Consider the following 14,843-nt stretch of genomic DNA (forward strand, 5'->3'; position numbering starts at 1 on the left):
GCTTGAGTTACAGGGGGTTGTGAGCTACCCAAAGTCGGCGGTGGCTAGCTGAATCCCAGTCTTCTGGAACCACAGCTGGAGCTCTCAACCATGGAGCCATCTCTCCAGCCCTGTTCAGCACACTTGAAATTGCTTGACCTTTTACCCGGAGTTTGTGAGCTAAGCCTATTCTTTGTGTAGATTACAGAAATGAATCTATGATGGAGAACAAAAGCCTTCTGGGAGGGGAGAGAGGAAGGAGGATCACATTCTCCTGTCCTTCCCGTCCTGTGGCTCTGCCTACCACTCTTTGTCCCAAATTTTCATGGTGAATTCTAGTCTTCCTTTGAAGGCCAACCTGATGGATTTTTTTCTTTTTTACAAAAATGTTACGTGTGTGTGTGTGCACGCACACGCACACGTACACAGATAGGACAGAGGATAGACCTTGGGAGTGAGTCCTGAAGTTGTCGGACCTGGAGATTGGACCCAACTCATCAGGCCTGGTGGAACGTGCCTGTTCAGCCATCTTACTAGCCCATTGACTTTACTACCACATACATCCCTCCATCCCTCCATCCCTCTTCCCTCCCTCCATCCCTCCTCTCCCTCCCTAGTATTCCCTTCCTCCTCTTGTGTTTCACCCTCACCCCTGCCGTGTGTGTGACTGTGTAGGGCAAAGGCTGACACTGCGTATCATCTGTAACCCCTCTTTTCCCAGACAGGATGTGATATTTATTACTGAACATGATTTAGTAGGGTAGAGGGTAGCACCACAGTAGAAGCCCTGAGGAGTGTGGGGCCCGCCAATGCCCGTGGGACCAGGATTGGTGATGCAGCTGACCCCTCGGCCATCAGGAACGAGTCACTTCTCAGCGACTGTGTCCTTCAGATCAATCTACATTCAGTTTAGTGAAGCCTCACCTCTTTGAGAGAGACAGACAAAGAAGAACTCAGTGAGGACGACCAGGGCAAGAAAGTGGGAGGAAGGGGCTTAATAACACCACTTGCCTCTGGCAGCACGGAGAGCTTGAACTTGGCTTTACTTAGGGCCTCCATCCGATGTTCCTTATTCTGAGGCATGATTCAGGTGGACGTGATGGCCTGGACAGTGAGACCCCTGGCCGTGGTGACCTGAGGCTTCCCTAGGGCACAGCGAATACCTGTCTGGGGCCTAGATTGGAGGCGACATTGAGGTCAGAGCTCGAAGAGCCTTCAGAAGATTGTCTCCAAGGTCCCTTCGGGGAGCCCATACAGGCAACAGGGTGAGGTCACTCCGAACGAGTGTGCTGTTGGCAAGCATTGCACACCAGGCCCCAGTGAGAAGCTGCTGGCAACCGTTGCACAGCGGGCCCCGCTGAGAAAGGGGACCTCCCGTGCAGCTTAGTTGGCTGCAGATTTACCTTATCTTTTAAGACACAGTCTCTCAGTGAACATGAAACTCACTGATTTTGTCAGGCGGAGTGGCCAGAGAGCTTTGCGGATGGATCCAGCACTCTGTCCTCCACGCCAGACATGCTGGCTCTAGGGTTTAGGAGTATTGCTGTGCCTGGATTTTCCGTGGGCGCTGGTGATCTGAACTCAGGTTCTCATGCTTGCATGGGAAAACCTAACCCACTGAGCCATGATCCTTGCCCATCTTTAATTTTATGGTCAGTAACATTAGTGTTAGAAATGAATGACATCTGCGGTGCCATTTTATCCCACGTACACATGTGCATGGATGGTGTGCAGCCTCGCCATACTGCTACCTTCTCCCTTCTCTCAGATGCTACAACTCACAAACCTCTTCACAGCCTGGCCTATCCTACTTTCTGCTCCCTGGGTTTCATTGTGTTTGTTTGTTTGGTTGGTTGGTTTTCATTATGAGATAAAAGGGAACATGTGACACTTGGCGTGGCTCTCTTGCTGCTCTGTGATGTCCCGTTGCATCCATTTGCCTGTGGATTACAGGCTTTCCTTTGCTTGTCCCTCATGCGAATGTGCAATGTCATGTATGTGTTAAATACTGTATTCTGTATGTAACACAGCATTTTCTTCATGCCGTATTCGTTGATGGCCACCCAGGATACTTCCTTGAGCTTTTCAATGTCTCCTCTAACTACAAGGCAGCGTGTCTTTGTTGGTTTATGTTGTCAGCGTGGCTGGACTGACAGACGTCTAGAGTAGAATTAGGGAAGCTCACTTCTGGTGTGTCTGTTCTAGAACCATTGTCAGAGAGGACGGATTTCCCAGGAGAGTAACAGGGGAAGGTCTCTCCCTGGGTGTGGATTTTCCATGCAGTAGTCTGGGAGCCCAGGCAGAATTAAAGAAGAGAAAGCCTGCCAGGGCAGCCTAACTCCATCCTTCCTGAGCAAGAGCATGTAGTACCATCACCATCACTCATGGCCACAAGACTCCAGAGCCTCCAGCCATCTAATGGAGATGCACAGCAGCTACAGTCCAGGGAGCTTCCAGGCCTGGATTGCAGCTACATCATTTGTTCTCCTTGAGCCGAGGCTTCCAGCTTGTCAGTTTAGCTGTTACTGAATTATCCCACTGTCTGGCATGCAGAAAGCCATTTGTGGACAATCCAGCACCCAATTGGGTAAGGCATTCAAAGAATTCCAGCCACCCCGTGAATGTGTGTGTGTGTCTGTGTGTGTGTCTGTGTGTATGTCTGTGTCTGTGTGTGTGTACATTTCTCTATTGGTTCTATTCACCTAGACAGCCCTGACTTATACCGGATTCTCTCTTATGCGTGTGTTAGGATGAGGGGTTTAAGTTTAATTGGCCATGTTCATTAGGTGAAGCAAAGGGGGCTTCTGATTGCTGGACTTTGGTAGTCAACCTCAGGAAGAGGAAGTGACCACATGAGTGAATGGACCTTGGTGGCTAGCTTTAGGAATGTCATCTAACAGTCTTCAGCAAGGCAGAGGGAATGGGAGAGAAGGGCAAAGCCTGCCAGAGCCATGCACACCAATTTCAAGCTAGCCAGAGTCCCTTCAGCCATCCACGTTGGTGCCAGGACTAGAGAGAGCAAACTCGACATGGCACCTTTTGAGAGTCCTAAAACCCATGGATTGCAACCTGAGGGCTGCAGACCCTCGGGGGTGGGGTGTCAAATGATCCTCTCACAGGGGTCGCCCGAGGCCATCGGAAAATGTAGATATTTCCATTTCTGTTCATAACAGTAGCAAAATTAGAGTTATGCAGTAGCAATGAAAACGACGTTTTGGTTGGGGTCACCACAACACGAGGGACTGTATTAAAGGGTTGCAGCATTAGGAAGGTTGAGAACCACTGCTTTACACTCTCAAAGCCCACCTCCAGTGACACACCTCTGCCCACAAGGCCACCCTTCCTGAGCCTCCCCAAAAGCAACACCAACTCGGGAACAAGAATTGAAATATCTGAGACTATGGAGGTGCATCCCCTTCTGACTACCATAGCCCTAATGCGGCTGAAGGCATTGCAGCCATGAATCAAGCCTCACGATAAGGGCCCTTATGGGGGGACACGCCCTGGAAAGCCTCCTCGAATCTAATACATGGGCCCTGTTGGTCCCTGCTTCATGCATGCATCTATGTGCTGGACAGCCTCCCTCGTGAGCACACATTCTCCTGGTCTGCCTCATGCAGGCACGCCTCTGAGGCATCTCTCGGGCATGGCTCACGCATGAGCTTGCTGTGCTCACCTTTATGCCTGCTAAGCCCGCCACTCACGTGGGCATGTGCTAGGCCCCACCTGCTGGAACACCCTCTCCCAGCCAATCATAGAGATGCAATCTTGGGGAGGAGAGGGACTGGTTCCATATGTCCTCTTTCTGAGGAGAAAGGCACTGGGGTGATAATGGCTAGGTGGGTGATCGGATATTGGGGGATGCTGTGCTGAGGTTTTGCGGGTAATGAGAGAAATGAAAAACCGGTCAGACTGATCTAATTGCTTTCCACCACGCTGTTTAGGCTAGGCTAAAACATTTCATATGTGACAAAGGCCATCTAGTAGGAGACAGTAGCACATGGGAGAGCATTGCCTTAGGATAGCCTAGAACTGGCCAATTAAAAATATGTCCAAAGTATGCTTCATCTACATACCCCAAGGACAGATAGGAACCGGCCAACCAAGGACATACGTATGTCCATACTTCATTTGTGTAATGATACGCTTATTGAATATCGCACCCTTTTGTCTCGATCCGTAGACTGGGTTAGGGTCCAGGAGGGACCCCTGAGAGATTCTACCTGAGGTCTGACTGTTCGCTTTCAGAAGCTTCTGGACAGAATTGGGGAGGGAGAGGATAGGGAGCCACCTGTGGAATTTATACCTTTGACTTGGAGTGTCTTTGGGCATATCCCACCTTGGAGGAAGGATGGTCTTCCCCCGGAATTCCAGGAAGCCTTGGGAGTCTGGTCGTCTTAATTTGTCTTGTGATTGTTCTCGTTCGCTTCCTTTGTGGGATATTTCCCTATCTTCCCAGACCCGGAACTAACATAACCAACAACATGGGAACGACTTGCTCTGCTCCTTTGGATTTAACCCTTGCACACTGGCAGGACATGCAGGACACCGCGAACAACAATAGCTAGCATGACTGTGAAGTAGCGTAAGTGGGTAACATTTTGCTCTGTTGAATGGCCTACTTTCAATGTTGGCTGGCCGGCAGAGGGGTAGAGGAAATAGATTGTCGTCCCCAAACTGGTCACCCAGACCAGGTTCTTTACATTGTGACTTAGCAGGGATTGATAGATCCGGTGGAGAGTCCCTGTCCTTGGGTTAAACAGAGTCAGGCTTACCTGTTGATGCCAGACTTTGGTCTCCTTCCTGCCTTTAGTTTCCTTCCTCTCTAAAATCCAATGGTGGCTGGTGGCTGTTTGGAGAGGCTAAGGAGATGAGGCCTTGCTGAGGGAAGGAAGTATGTCGCTGGGGTGTGTGTAAGGGGGGGTGGCCTTCAGGTTTCAAAAGCCTCCTTTTTCACTTGACTTCCTGGGTTGCAGTTTGAGATGGGAGCCCTCAGCTCCAGCTTCCAGCGGGAGGTGCCCTGTGTGCCACCTGCATTCCCTGCCATTATGGACCCTACCACTCTGGAAGCATAAACACCTAATAAACTCTTTCCTCTCTGTTGTTGCCTTGGTTATGGATTGTATCACAGCAATAGAAGCCCTAACTAAGACAGCCTGATAGAAGACCTGAAGGGCTGGTGTGGGAGTCCCCTCTGTGTGCTGTGATTACCATTAATGAATAAAGAAACTGCTTTGGACCTATGGCAGGGCAGAACTTAGCTAGGTGGGGAAAACTGAACTGAATGCTGGGAGAAAGAAGGGTGGAGTCAAAAAGATGCCATGGAGCCACCACCAGAGACAGAAGCTGGGAACTTTACCTGATAAGCCACAGCCACATGGCAATACACAGATTAATACAAATGGGTTAAATCGAGATGTAAGAGTCAGCCAATAAGAAGCTAGAGCTAATGGGCCAAGCAGTGATTTAATTAATACAGTTTCTGTGTGATTGTTTTGGGTCTAGGCAGGAAGAACTAGCGGCCCCCTTCCTACTACAAAGGTTCGGTCCCACGCATGGGTGCTATGTCAGCAAACCTAACTGTATCCTCTGGAAGGTGGCCTTTATCTGCATGAGACCCTCATGTCTATAAAAATAGAAATAAGCATCTGAGGTTACTCTGTTGGATCAGGGTGGTGAAGGTGACTGACCATTAAGGGACTCCACGGTGAGGCTCCAGCCATGGCAATCAGAAACTACCTTCCTCTACAGCCCTTGGGGAGCAGAGTGTGCATCGTGAGACGTGCCTGATGGCCATCCGTCAGGCATGCATGCAAGCCTGGATAGGCCACCGTACTCATCAGACCATGCTGTACCTGCCTCGCGTGTGAGCACGCCCTTCCAGCCAAAAAGGGGTGCATGTCCATCGGAAAGGCTGGGACTAACTATCTGTGGCTGGTTTCTGAAGGGAAGGAAGCTCTCGAAGGTGTGGTTGGGTTAGGATCACCTAGTGAATAACTGGGTGAAAGGGCATCTTCTGGCGAGGTTTTAGGCAAGTAATGCTTGAACCACAGCCCCTGGGGTTGGATGGTGGGGATCCCGGGGAGGCTTGCTCAAGAGGGCCTGTGATGTGATGTGCCTGTGTCTGGCCTTAGCCTCGAACTGGACTAGACACCTCTGGAGCATCAGAGGCGAGGTTCGAGAAATAGAGGGCCTGGGAGGCCTTAGCCGGACAGGGTGTTAGAGGAGGGACGTGCGGTATCCAACAGCTGGCCCCTGTGTACTATTCGGGGACAGGATGAACACCTGAGACCTCTGAGATACAGCCACGGGCCATCAGCAACCAGAGCGCCATTTGGAGAGAAAAGCACAGTGGACCTCTCAGGTATGCTCAACTGCTGTGCCCCAGGGTAAACGCCTGTCTCTGACTGATAGATCAGCCCAGCCCTGGAGTCTCGCCTGACCTCTCCCTGTAAGTGCTTATGTTTCATGTCCCGAGAGCAGCCCATGGGACCCACTGGCCCCCATGGCACATATACGCCCCTTCCGGTGGCATCCAATCAGAGACAGACACATACACAGGAAGATGGGCTTAACTGGCTGTGACCAAGGCCCAATGAAATGAGGCCGTGGCCCATGCCTCAAGGGGAGGGCGTGACTGGTCAAGCTAGGCGTGCTGAACCCCTTGGCGCATGCGCATCATGTTGGCCCGCCCCTGCGCGTGCGACAAGGGGTATCAGGCCAGCCAATCAGAGAGTGTTATATTGCGAGGTGGGGCCAGACTAAACGTGGCCAACCTCTGAGTGGAGGGAAGCTGTCTAGCGGAGCCGAGGCACGTAGGTGAGTGGCGGGGTTTTTTGTTTCTTTGTTTTGGGGGTTTCGGGATACCGTGCCAGTGCTCCTGGGGTGGTTTAGAGGGATCAGGAAGACGAAAGCTCTTGACGCAGGACAGAGGGACCACAGAGCGAGAGGGGTCAGGGTGGCCTGTGAGGTGACTTCGGGAGCCTCACTTCCACTTCAAGCTGCAAGAGGCGCCAGAGGCAAGAATGAAAAGAGGTGATGAAGACAGCTGAGCCCTAGAACACTGGGTGGGGCAGAGTCAGGGGCCTGAGAGAGGCGGTAGGGACTCTCCACATCTGCTGTTTTGTGTTCCTTTCCTTCCTGGGGTCTGTGGGTCCTGACAGGACAACTGGGTCCTCCTGCGATGCTTCCACTGGCAAGAGTTCGACAGGCTCACCGGTCTGAAAGGGAACTCTGGGCACTTTAATCAAGCACATAGGCAACTGTAGGGCCCGAGTCGGGAATGGGCGACTGATGGACAGCGTCACACCTGTGCGAGGGCCTGCAGGCAGCCTCAGGAGTGCCAGAGGTGGGGCCTCTGTCTGACAGGGGCGGGAAAGGAGCCTCTCAGAGGGGCATTCTCAAGTGTGGTCACCGAGGTGAGTGGACAGGGTAAATAGCAGACTCGATCGCGAGCCCAGGTCAGCAGGGATGCACAGCCCTTTGGGGGAGGAGAGCGGGATCTTGAGGAGGAAGGGCGCAGGTTTATCTGTGAGGTGAAGTTTGAAAGACCCACTTTTGCCTGGTAGTGAAATAGGACGCTGAAGGCAGTAGAGGAAGGGGTTCTGAGGGTGGCAGGTTTGAAGAGAGCTGGGTGTGGCAGTGAGGTACAGAAGGGGAAGTAGTGACTGTCCATGTTTTCCTCCTTGTGTCCAGCTGGAGTCCTCAAGGGACATCTGGGGCCCACTGACATGCACCCAAGGGCCTTGCCTCGACAGAAATGCCTGTCTGCAGGGGGTGGGGCAGGACTGGGCCCCTTCTGCATCCAACGTCTGGGCAACTTCTGCATCCAGATCTCACAAGTGCCATTTCAGGCCACTTGAAAGACCCCCGTGGTAGGCAGTCTTTCAGACTGGGGAGACCCTCCCAAGGAACAGCGAGACCACTCTCCGGATGCAAACAGAAGAGGCTTTTATTCAGTACACAGGTACCTGGGGCGTCTTAGTCTCTCGGGAGACTAGCGCGCCTTTAGGCTGGAGAAGTAGGCTTTTTATAGGTTTGGGGAGCAGAAAGCATGGCTACAGAAGCGAGATGCATAGTTACAATGTTCTGATTGGACAATTCAAATAAGGCCAGGTTCAACCCAAGGACAATTGCGGGGATTCTCAAGTAATCAGATAAAAATTGGCTAACTATCTAGGGTGTAGACGGTTTCCCTTGCTCAGTTTCCCCTTTTCTAGCGGGTTCCTTACTCAGTTTCCCCCTTTTCAAGTTGGTTCCTCATAACAGGGGCTAGGTAGCCAACCGCAGATATCAGATATCCTGCCTGGCCCTCCACCCTTGTCTTGTGGTTGAGCTTTCCTGTCCTAGTTTAACTTACGAATTTTAAGTTCAAGCCTTGCAAAAATCGCGTTACTGCTGCTTAGCTTTTGGGTGGGGTTCTTTCACACTTAATCCTGGGCGTGTATGCCTTTGCAGCCCATCAGAGAGATGTGCATTGGGAGGTGGGGCCTAGATAGGCACGGCCACTGGCTGAGGAGAAGGAGGCTCCCAGGGTGGGAGAATACTTGCATGGATGATTTGCCATTGAGTAACTCTGTTATGAGTCTCCCCAGTTGTGATAGGGATCCGAGAGGAACCTTACTTAGCTCATGCACCAGGACAGTGGGATCTCAAAGAGGCAGGACCGAGGGAAACCTGTGGGGTGATCTCAGGAGCTTTGCTTCTAAATGGGACTGAGCAAGGCCCCAGAATGCAAGGTTGGGGAGGGGTCAAGAGGGCTACAGGGATTGGGCAGGCTGAGTGGGACAGCTTATGAGCTGGGAGACGTGGCCCAGGTGACTGAGTAGGCCGTCAATGCGTTGGCGTTCCCAACCAGACACGGGCATTTGGTGCCTTGTTTGGCAGGCGGGAGGCAGTGTGTAGTGATGAGGCAAGCTGGCCTGCTTTTCCTCCCGCCCGGCTCCCGCATGGCTAGCTTTACACCCGAAATAACAACACACAAATCGTATTCATTTAAACACAGCCTGTCCCATTAGTTCCAGCCTCTTATTGGCTCATTCTCACTTCTTGATTAACCCATTTCTAATAATCTGTGTAGCACTACGAGGTGGTGGCTTACCGGGAAGATTCTAACCTACGTCCATCTCGGGCCGGAGCTTCATGGCATCTGCCTGACTCTGCTTTCTTTCTCCCAGCATTCTGTTCTGTCTACTCCACCCACCTAAGGGCTGGCCTATCAAAAGGCCAAGGCAGTTTCTTTATTAACCAATGAAAGTAACACATAGACAGATGACCCTCCTACACCGGCAGTGCCCAGGATTTTCCTACCCAAGGGTCGGGAACACAGCAGAGGACCAATCTTGAGAGGTAGTGGGTCTGAGAGCTCCACGTTCAGATAGAGATATGGTGCAGAACTGAACTGTGGTGACATCCTCTTGCCTTCTCCTTGCTGCAGTACAAGTGCCAGGGCATCTGGCCACATCCTGTGGAGTCCAAGTCCCTGTTCCCATTGCCATCCTGTAATTCCTCCTGGTATCTGTAGTGGCCGGAGTCCTGTCTAGCCCAAGAAGATTCTAGCCATGTCAAGCGGGGAGAAGAAAGCCCGTGAGAGTGCTGGCACGTGTCCAAGGCTGGATCCGAATCCCACGTGGGATGACACCAAGAACCCAGATGCAGTCACCCCAGGTAAAAAACAAAACCAGAAACAATAACAACAACAACAACAAGCCAGATAGGCCTTGTAGGGCTCTGTCCACCTGGGTAACGTCCTAAAGTCTTTTGGTGGGTGGGAAAGCCCCTGAGAGTTCTGAAACGCATCCGAGGCAGGTCTGATTCTCATGTCAGATGACACCCGGAACCCCGATTCAATCACTCCAGGTTTGAAGAAACAAGATGGGCTGCCATATGGCTGTGTCCACCACAGGGGACATCCTAAAATCTCTTGGTGGGTGGGAAAGTTCCTGACAGTGCTGGCACACATCCAAGGCTCATGCATATCACATTGCATGACACCAAGACCCCAGATTTCATCACCCAAGGTTAAAAAAAAAATCAAACAACAACACCAAAAACAGAAGGGCCCTGTAGGGCTGTGTCCACCCCGGGGGACATCCTAAAATCTCTTGGTGGGTGGAGCACTGAGTGGATTATGTGCATGAACTTTTATTGGAATAGCAGGAGGTTTCAGATGCTAATAACTCTTGTTCAAGCTTCTTGGGGCCTTTAGGTTCCCCCACCTGAAATTTCTGCCACACAGGAAACCTGCCACATGCCTAGTCAACATGCCTCTCCGGGAGCACATGGGTCACAGTGACTCTCTGGAAGGCCTGTACAGGTGCCTGGACCAACTGGTCTGAGAGTCAAGCCTAAAGTGGTGTGTGTGTTGTGTGTATCTCTGTGTCTCTGTGTGTCTGTGTCTCTGTGTGTGATGTATATGTGATATGTATGTGTGTGTCTGTGTATCTGTATGTCTGTGTCTCTGTGTGTGATGTATATGTGACATGTATGTGTGTGTGTTCATGATTTCACGGATGACTATTGAAAAAGTGTAAGGAACAGATGCTGGCTATGGAATCTAGAAACACTATAATGACACTGCTTTCCGTGGGGGATGATGAGAACAGCACACTTTGTTTCAAAATAGTTTTCCTCTTTCGTTTTAAAACACCAGGAAGAGAAGTCATTGATGTCAGTGGTGAGGACGGTACTTCCTCTGGAACAGAAGGGCAAGAGGCCAGGTGATACGTTTTCATATTTTCACGAAATAAATTTAGAAAAGTCTGGCTGGAGAGAGGGCTCAGTGGAAGAGTGCTTAAGGTGCAAACACAGCAGCCTGAGTTCAGGCCCTCAGCACCCACAGATAAAGCCATGCGTGGCCACACCCAGCCTTTAAGCCCAGAAGTGAGGGCTGAGGAGGCATGGCAGAACCTGGGGGATATTCCGGGTCCTTGCTGATTGCCAGACTAACAGAATAAACGGAGATAGTAAGTAAGTAAGTAAATGCAGCAACTAAGGCGCATGCACCACGTGGATGTACTTGGGTGCATTGAGCTGAAGGATCTCAAAGCAGCATCCTACAGTAGATCAGATGTTCAATGTGGTAAGGAATGAAAATCTCATGCCTCCAACAAAGTACGGATCCTGTCATAGAGCCTGTCTGACAGGAATAAGGTGGCCTGTTCTTGAAATGTGAATTGTATGTAGGCTGTGTGGCACCCTCCACTTCTTCCACTCACTACAAGAATGACCTTTTATGTACATCGAAGTAAAAAGGTAATTTCTTTGCAGGAAGAAAATACAGAATTTATTTGAAGAATTTGAAGGTACATTCTAGGAGATATCAGGAATTTGAGAAAATTGTTTCAACCAAAGAAGTGCAAGGCGAGGGAGGTATCGCTTGGCAGACAAGAGAGTGTGTTTACTGCCTTGTTCTCAAACAGTGTCAAATAGTATTTATTAGATTACCAACTCTCTACTTCACGTTAATTGCCAATATTGAGAACATGGCACCTGTGGTGTGGATGCTGTTATTTACTAACAGTGGGATCTTTGAAAATTAGATGTAATTATCTGTCTTCAAGGTTTTGATTCGCACAAGTGATATGTCTGTTTCTAATATCACATTTGAAGCCAGCCGGTGGTGGCACATGCCTTTAATTCCAGCACTTGGGAGGCAGAGGGAGGCAGATCTCGGTGAATTCGAGGCCAGCCTGGTCTACAAGAGCTAGTTCCATGACAGGCACCAAAGCTACACAGAGAAATCCTGTCTCGAAAAACAATCCAAACAAAATACCACATATTACTTTACTTGTTTGTATTTCAGTCCAGCTCTCTGTCTCCTCTCTCTCTCTCTTTCTCTCTCTCTCTCACTCTCTCTCCCTGTGTGTTTGTGCGTATGTGCGTGTGTGTTGCGTGTGTGTGAGTAGGGGTGGTGGCCAGCCTCCCTTAAATACCTGACCACTGTTTAGTGTGTAAAGAATGGTACATGCAGTGGGGAGCTGAAGTCAGCACTGGGACCATTGTATGCGCAGACTGAGTCCTGCTTTAAATGTCTCTGTCAGAAGTCAGTCACACAAACAGTTAAAAAAAACATTGCAATCCGAGAACGTTCTAGGAGCTCTGTAGAGGTTTCTGACAGAGAATCGATTCTGGAAACTTCAGGAATCAGGATAGGGAGGTAGCTGAGTGGGAGAGCACTCGCCTTCTATGCTTAAGGCTCTGGGTTCCATCCCCAGTACCACAGACTTATCGATCAGTGTGGTTCCCCCGTTAGAATATTCAGGGTGTCTACCCTGTCAAATTTGCCTAAAAGCTCCAATGGCTACAATAGTTACAGTATTTTCATCTGACTGTGCAATAATCTCGGAGCCTTTGGAGATCTTTGTAAACGGACTACTGTTGTGTTTTGCACAAAGCGGCCCAACAGTCCCTCAGAATGTGTCCTTGAACTGGAGCATAAATATGTACATTGATTGAATTTTACCTTTTAATGATGCCCCATGAGGAAATTGCACAGCGATTTGAAACCCTTTCTTGCCAGTTTTGCTAAGTTCCCTTCACTGTGTTTTGTCTGTAATATATAGACACTGAAGTCCAGCTCTCCAATCTCACCTCAAGGTCATAACCACTGAAATTCTTGACTGAAAGAAAGGAGGCAGATATTCTTGCCATTGACAGATTGTTTCCCTCTATTAATAGCAAGTGGTTTTCTAAGTAGAAAACTAAAGCTGGCGGAACTTTACAGTAATGGTTTCAAGAATGTGTTTCGATACAGAACCCAATAAGAACTTTCTTCAGGGCAACAGCGAAAGATTCACAGCGATCATCATGGAGTCTTCTGAAACCTTGGAGCTGAAATTTAAGGATATTCTAAAAATCCAGGGCGAGCAAAGGTACGATTGTTGCTTCTTGGTGCTGTTATCCCGGATGCTTTGACATTTGGTTAGTAAGCACGATAGCTAGAGGTTGAGGAATAGCCGTGACCCCCACGGGCCAGAAGCTCAGTAGGAGAACGTGTTCGGCTTGGCATTTCTGTATAGGGTAGACTTCTTTAGTCATGTTATAGCCTCACATCATCACCGAAGTCAGCTGCGTTTCCTAGCCATGAATTACGATGACCGTTTTTTATTTTTGTTGTTGTTTTTTTTTTGTTTGTTTGGTTGGTTGGTTTTTTCGAGACAGAGTTTCTCTGTGGTTTTTTTTTTGGAGCCTGTCCTGGAACTAGCTCTTGTAGACCAGGCTGGTCTCAAACTCAGAGATCCACCTGCCTCTGCCTCCCAAGTGCTGGGATTAAAGGTGTGCGCCACCACCGCCCGGCTATGATGACCGTTTTGACACATTGCTGTTGAGTCAGTGGAACAGTATGCATCACGTGAACGTGCTGGGCACCTGGAGCTTGAAATCCTCAAAGCATTCATCCCACAGTCGGTCGAGCCTCTGTTCGGTGCCATAGAAATGAAAATCCCATGCCTCCAAAGCCTTATAGCTATCAGGAGCAGTGTTCACTGTGCTACTGTACCGAGATCCACACTGGCACAGCGTGAGGAAGAGCAAGCAGGTAGGCCACCGCAGAATTCTCTGATGGGAGCGGATGTGCATGCTCCTTGGACCTGTTCTTCAGAAAGAGAGAACTAACCACAAGTTGTGTCTGTCAGACAGACGAATATTTGTGGAATGATAGTAAAACAATAGTTCTTCCTGAGCTTTCTGGCACAAAGGCGTGGGAAGGTACTTCTCTCTCAGCAGGGAGGAGCAAATGCTGTGATGTAAAATGAAATAATCCAGTCAGCTTCCTTTTCCCTGTCTGCATAGTTTAGAGGCCATTCCACATCCTCCACCAATAGCGTTAGTGAGGGCAAGTCAGTCGTGCTTCAAATGTACTTTCTTCCTATTGGGATGGAGTATGGCACTATTCCTTGCTATATCATTCACAGGCAGAAACTTTATCAAGAATATTCTCTTCAGATGAAGACTTTGAAAAGAAAGTTATCCGAGGATGCAGCTGAAGTCAAGAAACGTGCAAAAAAACTCGCTGTGAGTGTCAAGCAGCTTAGCTTTCAAGGAATCCATTGTGTCAGCATCAGAAAGTAGCAGGGCTTCCTGCAGCAAGTCTGGAGGGAAGGGACGAGACAAGAACTTAGGGAGGCAAGCAGGGTGGTGGATGTGGTTGACAAGAGACTGGCCACTGACCGTTTCCCCTGGTTTGTTCCTTTTCCCACAGAGAGATGACAAGGTCAGTGATGGTTAGCAGCCATCATGGGGGGGGGGGGGGGTAGCAGGTGAGCAGGCACTGCCTGGAGAGTGCAGGAGAAGGTATGGGATTGTATCTTAAGAGGGAGCCCTTTCTGATCCACCCAAGAAGTGCAGACACCAGGAGCAGGAGGCCCACCAGAGCCTTCTGACACAGTGACGAGGGAGGCAGAGTGAGAGCAGTCCCTGTGGCTGCGGCAGAGCAGGGTGGAGGCTTAGCCTTCAGTGCTTGGAGTTCAGACCAGCCCACTCCCAGAGGTGAAGAAGGCAAGGCTTCAATCCGTGATAGCCATGGATGACTGACTCTCCTTTAACCTGGAGATTTGAGTGAGGTTTTTATGAGTTTTGGGGCACAAATAAATGCCTGACACCGGACAGTGCCATCTTTGAGGGAATCTTCCTTCCTGGTGTAGGATGGAGCTGCCCTCCTGGAGATTCTGACTTCCAAAGTGGGGAGGCCGAGGCTGGGATGTGGAGGGAGATGGAGGCGACCCCCCCCCCCCGTCCAGTCGAGTGGGCAGGAGTATGGCCCCTGCATTCTGCATTCCCACCAGTTGGAACGCAGTCACGGTTCAGTCCCTTGCTAGTCACGCTCACTGGGGAAAATAATTTACCTCTGTGTCTCAGATTGCTAG

At 50.0% G+C, this 14,843-nt stretch overlaps 1 pseudogene; it reads right to left on the reverse strand.

Moving 5' to 3' along the window:
- Positions 1-1,200: 1,200 nt before the first annotated feature.
- On the reverse strand, positions 1,201-1,376 carry LOC121440371 (annotated as a pseudogene).
- Between the last annotated feature and the right edge of the window lie 13,467 nt (positions 1,377-14,843).

Source organism: Microtus oregoni, unplaced genomic scaffold, assembly GCF_018167655.1.
Source record: "Microtus oregoni isolate MIOR12 unplaced genomic scaffold, Mior012 000067F_005, whole genome shotgun sequence".
Classification (NCBI taxonomy): Eukaryota; Metazoa; Chordata; class Mammalia; order Rodentia; family Cricetidae; genus Microtus; species Microtus oregoni.